A 16066-nucleotide genomic window follows, 5' to 3' on the forward strand; every position below is an offset into this window, starting at 1 on the left:
TTTTTTTTAAAGTACAATGTTATTTTTAGACAGAAAGAGAAGTCACAGTAGTCGAGCTGAATGGATTAGAAATATGACATATTATCAGCCCACAAGATTAAGAGACAAATCTACCCTGTTTATTCCCATATTAACTGCATAATAACTCCATATGTCCTTATTCCTATAATAACTCCATATGTCCTTATTCCCATAATAACTCCATATGTCCTCGTCATTATTCCCATAATAACTCCATATGTCCTCGTCCTTATTCCTATAATAACTCCATATGTCCTCGTCCTTATTCCCATAATAACTCCATATGTCCTCTTCCTTATTCCCATAATAACTCCATATGTCCTCGTCCTTATTCCCATAATAACTCCATATGTCCTCATCCTTATTCCCATAATAACTCCATATGTCCTCATCCTTATTCCCATAATAACTCCATATGTCCTCGTCCTTATTCCCATAATAACTCCATATGTCCTCATCCTTATTCCCATAATAACTCCATATGTCCTCGTCCTTATTCCCATAATAACTCCATATATCCTCGTCCTTATTCCCATAATAACTCCATATGTCCTTATTCCTATAATAACTCCATATGTCCTTATTCCCATAATAACTCCATATGTCCTCGTCCTTATTCCCATTATAACTCCATATATCCTCGTCCTTATTCCCATAATAACTCCATATGTCCTTATTCCTATAATAACTCCATATGTCCTTATTCCCATAATAACTCCATATGTCCTCGTCCTTATTCCCATAATAACTCCATATGTCCTCATCCTTATTCCCATAATAACTCCATATATCCTCGTCCTTATTCCCATAATAACTCCATATGTCCTTATTCCTATAATAACTCCATATGTCCTTATTCCCATAATAACTCCATATGTCCTCGTCCTTATTCCCATAATAACTCCATATGTCCTCGTCCTTATTCCCATAATAACTCCATATGTCCTCGTCCTTATTCCCATAATAACTCCATATGTCCTCGTCCTTATTCCCATAATAACTCCATATATCCTTATTCCCATAATAACTCCATATGTCCTCGTCCTTATTCCCATAATAACTCCATATGTCCTCGTCCTTATTCCCATAATAACTCCATATGTCCTTATTCCCATAATAACTCCATATGTCCTTATTCCCATAATAACTCCATATGTCCTCGTCCTTATTCCCATAATAACTCCATATGTCCTCGTCCTTATTCCCATAATAACTCCATATATCCTTATTCCTATAATAACTCCATATGTCCTTATTCCCATAATAACTCCATATGTCCTCGTCCTTATTCCCATAATAACTCCATATGTCCTTATTCCCATAATAACTCCATATGTCCTTATTCCCATAATAACTCCATATGTCCTCGTCCTTATTCCCATAATAACTCCATATGTCCTCGTCCTTATTCCCATAATAACTCCATATATCCTTATTCCTATAATAACTCCATATGTCCTTATTCCCATAATAACTCCATATGTCCTCGTCCTTATTCCCATAATAACTCCATATGTCCTTATTCCTATAATAACTCCATATGTCCTTATTCCCATAATAACTCCATATGTCCTCGTCCTTATTCCCATAATAACTGCATATGTCCTCGTCCTTATTCCCATAATAACTGCATATGTCCTCGTCCTTATTCCCATAATAACTCCATATGTCCTCGTCCTTATTCCCATAATAACTGCATATGTCCTCGTCCTTATTCCCATAATAACTGCATATGTCCTCGTCCTTATTCCCATAATAACTGCATATGTCCTTGTCCTTATTCCCATAATAACTCCATATGTCCTCGTCCTTATTCCCATAATAACTCCATATGTCCTCGTCCTTATTCCCATAATAACTGCATATGTCCTCGTCCTTATTCCCATAATAACTCCATATGTCCTCGTCCTTATTCCCATAATAACTCCATATGTCCTCGTCCTTATTCCCATAATAACTCCATATGTCCTCGTCCTTATTCCCATAATAACTCCATATGTCCTCGTCCTTATTCCCATAATAACTGCATATGTCCTCGTCCTTATTCCCATAATAACTGCATATGTCCTCGTCCTTATTCCCATAATAACTGCATATGTCCTCGTCCTTATTCCCATAATAACTCCATATGTCCTCGTCCTTATTCCCATAATAACTCCATATGTCCTCGTCCTTATTCCCATAATAACTCCATATGTCCTCATCCTTATTCCCATAATAACTGCATATGTCCTCGTCCTTATTCCCATAATAACTCCATATGTCCTCGTCCTTATTCCCATAATAACTCCATATGTCCTCGTCCTTATTCCCATAATAACTCCATATGTCCTCGTCCTTATTCCCATAATAACTCCATATGTCCTCGTCCTTATTCCCATAATAACTGCATATGTCCTCGTCCTTATTCCCATAATAACTGCATATGTCCTCGTCCTTATTCCCATAATAACTCCATATGTCCTCGTCCTTATTCCCATAATAACTCCATATGTCCTCGTCCTTATTCCCATAATAACTGCATATGTCCTCGTCCTTATTCCCATAATAACTGCATATGTCCTCGTCCTTATTCCCATAATAACTCCATATGTCCTCGTCCTTATTCCCATAATAACTCCATATGTCCTCGTCCTTATTCCCATAATAACTCCATATGTCCTCGTCCTTATTCCCATAATAACTCCATATGTCCTCGTCCTTATTCCCATAATAACTCCATATGTCCTCGTCCTTATTCCCATAATAACTCCATATGTCCTCGTCCTTATTCCCATAATAACTCCATATGTCCTCGTCCTTATTCCCATAATAACTCCATATGTCCTCGTCCTTATTCCCATAATAACTCCATATGTCCTCGTCCTTATTCCCATAATAACTCCATATGTCCTCGTCCTTATTCCCATAATAACTCCATATGTCCTCGTCCTTATTCCCATAATAACTCCATATGTCCTCGTCCTTATTCCCATAATAACTCCATATGTCCTCGTCCTTATTCCCATAATAACTCCATATGTCCTCGTCCTTATTCCCATAATAACTCCATATGTCCTCGTCCTTATTCCCATAATATTCTACCGGATTGATATACGACTTGGCTATTATTTGCCTACAAGATAAAAAAAAAAAAGGAGTCTCAATCTACCCATTTTCATTGTCGCCCTAAAGCCTTGCATAAATCCTGGATACATCCTTAATTTGTAATGAAATAACGTAATGCAAACGCGGAGATATGAGTTTAATACAGGACGACACTTAATGGCATCAGCATGACTTCTAGAGAAGAGAAGCAGAGTAAAGTGGTCAAGGTTTGGTAATGAGGGGGACTGATTAGCCCGTTCTGTTTCTCAACCCAGGGAGACAGCGACAGCACTACGGGACAACTTCACTATCCTCAGGCAACATCATCGGCTGCATATATAACACATTAATGTGGACCTTTACCATGAGAGATGGAGAGAGAGAGAGATGGAGAGAGAGATGGAGAGATGGGGAGATGGAGAGAGATGGAGAGAGAGAGATGGGGAGAGAGAGATGGGGAGAGAGAGATGGGGAGAGAGAGATGGGGAGAGAGATGGAGAGAGAGAGATGGGGAGAGAGATGGAGAGATGGGGAGATGGAGAGGGAGAGAGAGAGATGGGGAGAGAGAGATGGGGAGAGAGAGAGATGGAGAGAGAGAGATGGAGAGATGGGGAGAGAGAGATGGGGAGAGAGCGATGGAGAGATAGAGATGGAGAGAGATGGAGAGAGAGAGATGGGGAGAGAGAGATGGGGAGAGAGAGATGGGGAGAGAGAGAGATGGAGAGAGAGAGATGGAGAGATGGGGAGAGAGAGAGAGAGAGAGAGAGATGGAGAGAGAGAGATGGAGAGATGGGGAGAGAGAGAGATGGGGAGAGAGAGAGATGGAGAGAGAGAGATGGAGAGATGGGGAGAGAGAAAGATGGGGAGAGAGAGATGGAGAGAGAGATGGGGAGATGGAGAGAGAGAGATGGGGAGAGAGAGATGGGGAGAGAGAGAGATGGAGAGAGAGAGATGGAGAGATGGGGAGAGAGAGAGATGGAGATGGAGAGATGGAGAGGGAGAGATGGAGAGATGGGGAGAGAGAGAGATGGGGAGAGAGAGAGATGGAGAGAGAGAGATGGAGAGATGGGGAGAGAGAAAGATGGGGAGAGAGAGATGGAGAGAGAGATGGGGAGATGGAGAGAGAGAGATGTAGAGAGAGAGATGGGGAGAGAGAGATGGGGAGAGAGAGAGATGGAGAGAGAGAGATGGGGAGAGAGAGAGATGGGGAGAGAGAGAGATGGAGAGAGAGAGATGGAGAGATGGAGAGAGAGAGATGGAGAGAGAGAGATTAGAATCTGGCTCAAACGTTCCAATCAGTTATAGAACCAATTGTTCTATATGGCAGTGAAGTCTGCTCTAATAATGAATTTACCAAATGGGACAAACATCCAATTGAAATACTGCATGCAGAGATTTGCAAGACTGTATTGGAAGTGCAAAGAAAACCTCCCAATAACGCATGTAGAGCAGAATATGGCCAAAACCCCCTTCTCATTCAGATAGAAATAAAGAGCCATCCAATTTTACAACCATCTAAAAACAAGTGATTCCAAAACACTACGTCACACATCTCTGCAATGTCAAGAGATTAAACAATAGAAGAGTCCCCTCAACCAGCTGGTTCGGAGGCTCAGTTCACCAACCCAAACCAACCCCATAGAGCCTCAGAAGAGCACTCAGCCTGCTGGTTCTGAGGCTCAGTTCACCCAACCTGGGATAGAGAGGTCTCAGCTCACCCAACCTGGAATAGAGAGGTCTCAGCTCACTCAACCTGGGATAGAGAGGTCTCAGCTCACTCAACCTCTCTCCACTCAAAATAGAACCTGTCTCGGGTCTTCCCTCCACCTTTCCATCTCTCTACCCTCTCCACCCTCTCCACCCTCCCCATCTCACTACACCCTCCCCATCTCCCTCCACCCTCCCCATCTCCCTCCACATCTCCCTCCACCCTCTCAATCTCTCTCCACCCTCCCCATCTCTCTCCACCCTCCCTCGTTACCCTTACATCACTACCCTGCATATCCTCTCCTCTCCTCTCTCCTCTCTCCTCATCAGTTTGCTGTGCTGCTGGAGGAGAGGAGAGAGGAGAGGAGAGGAGAGAGGAGAAAGGAGAGAGGAGAGGAGAAAGGAGAGAGGAGCACCTGAGGTTATTATTCCTTAACACCACCAATGAGATCCCTGCAGTATTCACTCTATAACCCCCCCCACACACACACACACACACACACACACACACATAATTGTGTAGATCCTATTCCAATGGTGAAGTATGCCTTCTGGCCCTTCTGATTTGGGAGAGAGGGAGACGAGAGTCGGAGGAGGAGGAGGAGGAGAGAGGTTGGAGGAAGGTTGCCGGGCTCGGGTAGAGGAAGATAACCAGCTACCTTATAAAGAATCTCTTTACTTTCCACCATGAAATCACATCTTCATTCTGGGTTGAAAAGGAGCAGGAATTTGATCAAACACCATGAACCCGAAGCTGACCTTGTATCCCAAATGGCATCCCATTTCCCTATGTAGTGCACTACCCTTGCGGACCCTGGTCGAAAGTAACACACTAGAAAGGGAAAAGGGAGCCATTTTGGATACAGCCTCACTATTTCAGCCTATTAGGAGCTGAGGCCTGGGCTGAGATTGCTGCTGCTCCTGTTACAGCCCAAAGCAGTCAGTCTCTCTCCTCTCCCGGACCCTTCCGGAGTCAGGGACGACAGAAAATAATCTTGATGAGCCAAATAATAAACCACTTATCTTTATTTGAAACCAGGGGGGAGGACATGGAGGGAGGTAGGGGAGGACATGGAGGGACGTAGGGGAGGACATGGAGGGGAGGACATGGAGGGATGTAGGGGAGGACATGGAGGGATGTAGGGGAGGACATGGAGGGATGTAGGGGAGGACATGGAGGGGAGGACATGGAGGGACGTAGGGGAGGACATGGAGGGAGGTAGGGGAGGACGTGGAGCGGAGGACATGGAGGGATGTAGGGGAGGACATGGAGGGATGTAGGGGAGGACATGGAGGGATGTAGGGGAGGACATGGAGGGGAGGACATGGAGGGACGTAGGGGAGGACATGGAGGGAGGTAGGGGAGGACGTGGAGCGGAGGACATGGAGGGATGTAGGGGAGGACATGGAGGGATGTAGGGGAGGACATGGAGGGATGTAGGGGAGGACATGGAGGGATGTAGGGGAGGACATGGAGGGGAGGACATGGAGGGACATAGGGGAGGACATGGAGGGAGGTAGGGGAGGACATGGAGGGAGGTAGGGGAGGACATGGAGGGGAGGACATGGAGGGATGTAGGGGAGGACATGGAGGGGAGGACATGGAGGGACGTAGGGGAGGACATGGAGGGGAGGACATGGAGGGGAGGACATGGAGGGGAGGACATGGAGGGAGGTAGGGGAGGACATAGAGGGAGGTAGGGGAGGACATGGAGGGGAGGACATGGAGGGATGTAGGGGAGGACATGGAGGGGAGGACATGGAGGGGAGGACATGGAGGGATGTAGGGGAGGACATGGAGGGGAGGACATGGAGGGATGTAGGGGAGGACATGGAGGGGAGGACATGGAGGGACATAGGGGAGGACATGGAGTGGAGGACATGGAGTGATGTAGGGGAGGACATGGAGGGGAGGACATGGAGGGATGTAGGGGAGGACATGGAGGGATGTAGGGGAGGACATGGAGGGGAGGACATGGAGGGATGTAGGGGAGGACATGGAGGGGAGGACATGGAGGTACGTAGGGGAGGACATGGAGGGGATGACATGGAGTGATGTAGGGGAGGACATGGAGGTACGTAGGGGAGGACATGGAGGGGATGACATGGAGGGGATGACATGGAGGGGAGGACATTAGGGGATGACATGGAGTGATGTAGGGGTGGACATGGAGGGGATGACATGGAGTGATGTAGGGGAGGACATTAGGGGATGACATGGAGGGGAGGACATTAGGGGATGACATGGAGTGATGTAGGGGAGGACATTAGGGGATGACATGGAGGGGAGGACATTAGGGGATGACATGGAGTGATGTAGGGGAGGACATGGAGGTACGTAGGGGAGGACATGGAGGGGAGGACATGGAGGGACATAGGGGAGGACATTAGGGGAGGACATGGAGGGGAGGTCCAACAGGGTTTGGATCGTCCTCTAATAAGGCCTGGACCCGAGGCAGTGAGGTGTTCATCAGAAACAAACACGGATGTGAATCTCTCAGCTCAAATGTCTTCAGCAGTTCTACACGAACAGACAAACGGACAGACAGCTGCTCATTGGGAGACATGCTGTCTGTCCACCAAAGAGACGTGGAGAGGAACGTGTCCATCCATCTGCTTGAACCAGTCAGATCTCGGACTTTTAAATGACTTGGACAACTACGACCCACATTTCTACTTCCTTGACACCAAAGAGCAGCAACACGTCAACAGGCTAAATCTAAATCAATCAAACATATCGACGTCATGAATAAAAAGCTGCCGTGGAACGAGTCACCAGAACGCGTCAATAAAACGTCCTCACCACCTTCAAATTAGGTCACTGATGTCTTACTGAGAAGACAACTGGACTGAGGGACGCAGGACATCCAGGCCTGTAATTTACATCATAGGTACACTTCAACTATGACAGACAAAATGAGAAAAAAAAAATCACATTGTAGGATTTTTTATGAATTTATTTGCAAATTATGGTGGAAAATAAGTATTTAGGGTGGGGTTAAATCCTGCCTGGTTGGCCCTGTCCGGGGGTATAGTTGGACGGGCCACAGTGTCTCCCGACCCCTCCTGTCTCAGCTTCCGGTAATTATGCTGCAATACTTTGTGTGTCGGGGGGGCTAGGGTCAGTCTGTTATGTCTGGAGTATTTCTGTTGTCCTGTGTGAATTTAAGTATGCTCCCTCCTACTTCTCGCTCTCTTTCTCTTCTCTCAGAGCCCTAGGATCATGCCGTAGGACTATCTGGCCTGATGACTCCTTGCTGTCCCCAGTCCACCTGGTCGTGCTGCTGCTCCAGTTTCAACTGTTCTGCCTGTGGCTATGGAACCCTGACCTGTTCACCGGACGTGCTACCTGTCCCAGACCTTCTGTTTTCAACTCTCTCTACCGCACCTGCTGTCTCCAACTCTGAATGATCGGCTATGAAAAGCTAACTGACATTTACTCCTGAGATGCTGACCTGCTGCACCCTCTAAAACAACTGTGATTATTATTATTTGACCCTGCTGGTCATCTATGAACATTTGAACATCTTGGTCATGTACTGTTGTAATCTCTCACCCGGCACAGCCAGAAGAGGACTGGCCACCCCTCAGAGCCTGGTTCCTCTTTAGGTTTCTTCCTAGGGAGTTTTTCCTTGCCACCGTGCTTCTACATCTGCAATGCTTGCTGTTTGGGGTTTTAAGCTGGGATTCTGTACAGCACTTTGAGATATCAGCTGATGTAAAAGGGCTTTATAAATACATTTTATTGATTGAATTTGATGTTCATACTGGTCCCCTGTGGGAAACGAACCCACAACCCTGGTGTTGCAAGCGCCATGCTCTACCAACTGAGCCACATGGGACAATTTCCTACACTGAGCTCTGACCACCTGACTTGGGCCCTGGAGCGCTGACAGCCTGACTCGGGCCCTGGAGCTCTAACAGCCTGACTCGGGCCCTGGAGCTCTGACCGCCTGACTCGGGCCCTGGAGCTCTGACCGCCTGACTCGGGCCCTGGAGCTCTAACCGCCTGACTCGGGCCCTGGAGCTCTGACCGACTGACTCGGGCCCTGGAGCTCTGACCGCCTGACTCGGCCCTGGAGCTCTAACCGCCTGACTCGGGCCCTGGAGCTCTGACCACCTGACTCGGCCCTGGAGCTCTGACCGCCTGACTCGGGCCCTGGAGCTCTGACCGCCTGACTCGGCCCTGGAGCTCTAACCGCCTGACTCGGGCCCTGGAGCTCTGACCACCTGACTCGGCCCTGGAGCTCTGACAGCCTGACTCGGGCCCTGGAGCTCTGAGAGCCTGACTCGGGCCCTGGAGCTCTGACAGCCTGACTCGGCCCTGGAGCTCTGAGCACCTTGGTTCTATAAGACAGCAGTGGAAGGGGAATGTGTGTATTGAAAGGCCTGTGTCTAACCATTGACAGGGTTTTACGAGGTCAAGGTAACTGCTTTTGAGGTACATACTGTGAAACGTGGGCTATGGCGTTTTCCTGAAGGTAACAATGAGGCAGGAATGTGGAAGGATCTCCAATCAGTTCGGAGAGGTATGGACAGAGGAATGCTGTAGTTTAAGACTTAGCCTTGTCCTTCGAAACATCCCATTCTGTCCTACCACTGCCGTCAGCCACAGCTTGCTCTTTGTGTTCACGGGGGAACGTAAAGATAGATCCTATCCTATTCTGTGTACGCTGAATGCTTTTGCTTATAAGTTACCTGGCTTTGTGTTGACGGGGGAGAGTAAGTTAGATTTTATTGAGTTTATTCTATTCTGTGGGCCACATGTTCATAGTAGTAACTTCACTACGAGCACATTCAACAATATCTGTTAACAATATAAGTGGATAAATAGCCAGTACTTAACCACTTCAGTAAGTCTACAGGAACAACATGAATAGGGCTTCATAGCAGCTGTATTAGTAATTCACTAAGTCAACAGGAACAACATGAATAGGGCTTCATAGCAGCTGTATTAGTAATTCACTAAGTCTACAGGAACAACATGAATAGGGCTTCATAGCAGCTGTATTAGTAATTCACTAAGTCAACAGGAACAACATGAATAGGGCTTCATATCAGCTGTATTAGTAATTCACTAAGTCAACAGGAACAACATGAATAGAGCTTCATAGCAGCTGTGTTAGTACTTAACCAATTCACTAAGTCTACAGGAACAACATGAATAGGGCTTCATAGCAGCTGTGTTAGTACTTAACCAATTCACTAAGTCAACAGGAACAACATGAATAGGGCTTCATAGCAGCTGTGTTAGTACTTAACCAATTCACTAAGTCTACAGGAACAACATGAATAGGGCTTCATAGCAGCTGTGTTAGTACTTAACCAATTCACTAAGTCTACAGGAACAACATGAATAGGGCTTCATAGCAGCTGTGTTAGTACTTAACCAATTCACTAAGTCTACAGGAACAACATGAATAGGGCTTCATAGCAGCTGTGTTATGCCCAAGGTTCATCAGTTTGAGTTGATTTACCAATACATGGTTTTAAACCCATCGTACATACAGTTCTTAATTCAACAGACCTGGTTGGTCCTGTAGACTGGCTCTCTCTCTTCTTTAGGTCTGTTCTGTTAATTCAAAAGACCTGGTTGGTCCTGTAGACTGGCTCTCTCTCTTCTTTAGGTCTGTTCTGTTTATTCAACAGACCTGGTTGGTCCAGAGAACTACCCTAGCAGACCAAGACAGAATCCAGAGACCTACCCCAGCAGACCAAGACAGAGACCTACCCTAGCAGATCAAGACAGAGACCTACCCAAGCAGACCAAGACAGAATCCAGAAACCTACCCTAGTAGACCAAGACAGAGACCTACCCAAGCAGACCAAGACAGAATCCAGAAACCTACCCTAGCAGACCAAGACAGAGACCTACCCTAGCAGACCAAGACAGAATCCAGAGACCTACCCCATCAGACCAAGACAGAGACCTACCCTAGCAGACCAAGACAGAATCCAGAGACCTACCCTAGCAGACCAAGACATAGACCTACCCTAGCAGACCAAGACATAGACCTACCCTAGCAGACCAAGACATAGACCTACCCTAGCAGACCAAGACAGAGACCTACCCTAGCAGACCAAGACAGAATCCATAAACCTACCCTAGCAGACCAAGACAGAATCCAGAAACCTACCCTAGCAGACCAAGACAGAGACCTACCCTAGCAGACGAAGACAGAGACCTACCCTAGCAGACCAAGACAGAATCCAGAGACCTACCCTAGCAGACCAAGACAGAGACCTACCCTAGCAGACCAAGACAGAATCCAGAGACCTACCCTAGCAGACCAAGACAGAGACCTACCCTAGCAACAAACCAAGACAGAATCCAGAGACCTACCCTAGCAGACCAAGACAGAATCCAGAAACCTACCCTAGCAGACCAAGACAGAATCCAGAAACCTACCCTAGCAGACCAAGACAGAATCCAGAAACCTACCCTAGCAGACCAAGACAGAATCCAGAAACCTACCCTAGCAGACCAAGACAGAATCCTGAGACCTACCCTAGCAGACCAAGACAGAGACCTACCCTAGCAGACCAAGACAGAGACCTACCCTAGCAAACCAAGACAGAATCCAGAAACCTACCCTAGCAGACCAAGACAGAGACCTACCCTAGCAGACCAAGACAGAAACCTACCCTAGCAGACCAAGACAGAATACAGAAACCTACCCTAGCAGACCAAGACAGAGACCTACCCTAGCAGACCAAGACAGAAACCTACCCTAGCAGACCAAGACAGAATCCAGAGAAAACAAGCCTTGGAGACAAACAGTCGTTCAGACCACTGATTCAGGGACCTCTGGTAAGGGCTGAATGTATCAGATGACATGGGACATTTCATGGGGGGGGGGGGGCATGACAGTGGTTTTCAAACCTCTCCTCTGGGATCCCCAGCTGTTTTACCATGTTGTTGTAGCCCTGAACTAGCTGGCAGGATTCACCAATCAGGTGGCTTGATGATTAGTAACCCTGAACTATCTGACCTGATTCACCAATCAGGTGGCTTGATGATTAGTAACCCTGAACTAGCTGACCTGATTCACCAATCAGGTGGCTTGATGATTAGTAACCCTGAACTATCTGACCTGATTCACCAATCAGGTGGCTTGATGATTAGTAACCCTGAACTATCTGACCTGATTCACCAATCAGGTGGCTTGATGATTAGTAACCCTGAACTATCTGACCTGATTCACCAATCAGGTGGCTTGATGATTAGTAACCCTGAACTAGCTGACCTGATTCACCAATCAGGTGGCTTGATGATTAGTAACCCTGAACTAGCTGACCTGATTCACCAATCAGGTGGCTTGATGATTAGTAACCCTGAACGAGCTGACCTGATTCACCAATCAGGTGGCTTGATGATTAGTAGACCAGTTGAATCAGGTGTGTCAGTTCTAGAACAGACTGCGTGGAACGGCTGGGGGTCTCCGAGGAGAGGCTGGAAAACCAGATGGTCTATAAACTAATGATGTTTGATCCACAAAAATAACACGAGTACTTCTCAGTGGTGAGGAAGACGTAGCAAGATGATTCTCATATTTTACAAACTGTGTAATGCCAATACAGTTAAACTCAAAGGTATTATTGACCATGGGAAGAAACAGCGTGCAGGAAGGAAAAGGCAGAACTGTTGTTTTTGCAATGCCTTGTAGGAAACTGAAGGTGTTTCTAGGGAGAGAGAGAGAGAGAAAGAGAGAGAGAGAAAGAGAGAGAGGGTGAGAGATTGAGTGAGAAAGAGAGACATAGACAGAGAGAGGGTGAGAGATTGAGAGTGAGAAAGAGAGAGAGAGAGGGTGAGAGATTGAGAGAGAAAGAGAGACAGAGACAACAACAGAGAGAGAGAGAGAGAGGGTGAGAGATTGAGAGAGAGAGAGAGCGAGAGACACAGACAGAGAGATTGAGAAATAGTGAGAAAGAGAGAGATTGAGAGCACATTCCTCTTTGTAGGGGTCCTGTCTGAAGTCTCCTATGGCTGACTGACACACCTGGTGCCGTAGTCTGTAGTCTCTCTCTCCTCCCCACAGCAGCATCAGTCAGCTCAGCCAGACAGCAGTGTCAACTCTACCTACCGCTGGGCCACACATAAATAACATCCTCCAGATGGTCAGAGAAAACAGCCCAGCCCTACCCAGCCCCATCCCAACCCAGCCCCATCCCTACCCAGCCCAGCGACATCCCTACCCAGCCCTACACAGCCCCATCCCTACCCAGCCCAGCCCTACCCAGCTCCCTCCCTACCCAGCTCCATCCCTACCCAGCTCCATCCCTACCCAGCCCCATCCCTACCCAGCTCCCTCCCTACCCAGCTCCCTCCCTACCCAGCTCCCTCCCTACCCAGCCCCATCCCTTCTCAGCTCTATTAAGCCCAGATTGGCTCCATCCGTTCGCCAAGGCTTATATTGGCGAACGGATGGAGGGGGAAGGAAGAGGGATGGAGGGCTGCTTTGGTTAGCTCTTCACCTCCTGTCCAGCCGGACACCGCTGGGCGCCGAGGCCCCATGCCTTCACACAGTGATGAATGGTTAGGAGCATCTAATGGATGGCTTCCACCTTCCTCCACCGCTGCCTCTTCGGGAAGAGCTGAGGAGGTCTTGCAGGCAGGTCAGGCATGCGGGAGGGGGCAGGGAAGTCATTTTAATGACCCCGATGTGACTAAGGTTTAGTGTCGTGTCGGAGGGCGGCCATGTTGTTTCAGCCATAGGAAATGAGCCAGGCTTTAAGCAGTTAAACGACGGATTGAGACTCACCCACCAGTAAAGGTGGTAAGTTGCAGCCCAGCCTGTGTCTGTTTATTGATAATAATAGCTACAACCATAGTGGTGTGGGGATTGAAGTCATAGTCTCAGGAGTTTTAGAGCTCCTGAATGCACATCATCTCTAGTAGGATATGAGCTAGTCCTGGTTAAACCACATGTGATCTAGTCCTGGTTAAACCACAGGTGATCTAGTCCTGGTTAAACCACAGGTGAACATGTGATCTGGTCCTGGTTAAACCACATGTGATCTAGTCCTGGTTAAACCACATGTGATCTGGTCCTGGTTAAAGTCCTGTTTAAACCTTGTGGTCTTCAGTAATGGTTTGGTACACTTCACTGGAGTGTATTGAGCATAGAAAGAATCCATAGAACTGGCCACCCCATTCAAATAGACAGGATTAGAGGTTCCAACCCCATTCAAATAGACAGGGTTAGAGGTTCCAAACCCATTCAAATTGACAGGTTCAGGGGTTCCAAACCCATTCAAATAGACAGCTTTAGAGGTTCCAAACTCATTCAAATTGACAGGATTAGAGGTTCCAACCCCATTCAAATAGACAGGATTAGAGGTTCCAAACCCCATTCAAATAGACAGGATTAGAGGTTCCAAACCCATTCAAATAGACAGGATTAGAGGTTCCAACCCCATTCAAATAGACAGGATTAGAGGTTCCAACCCCATTCAAATAGACAGGTTTAGAGGTTCCAACCCCATTCAAATAGACAGCATTAGAGGTTCCAACCCCATTCAAATTGACAGGATTAGAGGTTCCAACCCCATTCAAATAGACAGGATTAGAGGTTCCAACCCCATTCAAATAGACAGGATTAGAGGTTCCAAACCCATTCAAATAGACAGGATTAGAGGTTCCAAACCCATTCAAATTGACAGGTTCAGGGGTTCCAAACCCATTCAAATAGACAGCTTTAGAGGTTACAAACCCATTCAAATTGACAGGATTAGAGGTTCCAAACCTATTAACATTGACAGGATTAGAGAGGTTCCAAACCCATTCAAATTGACAGGATTAGAAGTTCCAAACCCATTCAAATTGACAGGATTAGAGGTTCCAAACCCATTCAAATTGACAGGATTAGAAGTTCCAAACCCATTCAAATTGACAGGATTAGAGGTTCCAAACCCATTCAAATTGACAGGATTATAAGTTCCAAACCCATTCAAATTGACAGGATTAGAAGTTCCAAACCCATTCAAATTGACAGGATTAGAAGTTCCAAACCCATTCAAATTGACAGGATTAGAGGTTCCAAACCAATTCTATGGATTATATTTCTAGGGTATTGATCCTGCCACAGTTTCAAACAATGATAGCAAAATGTTGAACATAATTACTTGTTATCTGTCTCACTGACCTAATCATTACTATTGAACAGGACGTTACCTAATCATTACTATTGAACAGGAAGTTACCTAATCATTACTATTGAACAGGAAGTTACCTAATCATTACTATTGAACAGGAAGTTACCTAATCATTACTATTGAACATTACCTAATCATTACTATTGAACAGGAAGTTACCTAATCATTACTATTGAACAGGAAGTTACCTAATCATTACTATTGAACAGGAAGTTACCTAATCATTACTATTGAACATTACCTAATCATTACTATTGAACATTACCTAATCATTACTATTGAACAGGAAGTTACCTAATCATTACTATTGAACATTACCTAATCATTACTATTGAACAGGAAGTTACCTAATCATTACTATTGAACAGGAAGTTACCTAATCATTACTATTGAACAGGACGTTACCTAATCATTACTATTGAACAGGACGTTACCTAATCATTACTATTGAACAGGACGTTACCTAATCATTACTATTGAACAGGACGTTACCTAATCATTACTATTGAACAGGAAGTTACCTAATCATTACTATTGAACATTACCTAATCATTATATTGAACAGGAAGTGGAAACCTCAAGACGTTTTCATTGTCAATAATGAATGCCGGAAATAAAACACAAATAAATAAAGAGCCAAGATCCTATTTTCTCCTGATGGATTTAAAGATGTTCAACAGACAACAACAACAACATGCTGTAATTGAAGACATGTAAAAAATATGAGATACGAGAAAATGTCTTTGTTGAAATGAGCCGGCCGTCTGACTGACTTAGTACGACAGCTGAATTACCCCATGCTGGTAGAAATCAGTCTGAGAGAAACGCCTGGCTCAGTTCACAAACAGATCTGTATGAATTACCATTAATGCTGAGAGAGAGAGAGATTTCTCACACACACACACACACACACACACACGCACCCGCATCCGCACACACACACGCATCCGCACACACACACACACACACACAGACAGACAGACACAGACACAGACACACACACACACACACACACACACACACAGGGATATATTAAGAGAGGAGAGAGCTCAACTCCAGTGTCTTTGATTGTGTTAATCCAGCGTGGTATAAAACA

General features: G+C 46.1%; 1 protein-coding gene across 2 annotated transcripts in view; it reads right to left on the reverse strand.

The window, feature by feature from the left end:
• Positions 1-16066, reverse strand: part of cdkal1 (CDK5 regulatory subunit associated protein 1-like 1) — a 746123-nt gene that overhangs the window by 177318 nt on the left and 552739 nt on the right. The window lies entirely within an intron of this gene.

The sequence above is a fragment of the Oncorhynchus mykiss genome, chromosome 2 (assembly GCF_013265735.2).
Source record: "Oncorhynchus mykiss isolate Arlee chromosome 2, USDA_OmykA_1.1, whole genome shotgun sequence".
Lineage (NCBI taxonomy): Eukaryota > Metazoa > Chordata > Actinopteri > Salmoniformes > Salmonidae > Oncorhynchus > Oncorhynchus mykiss.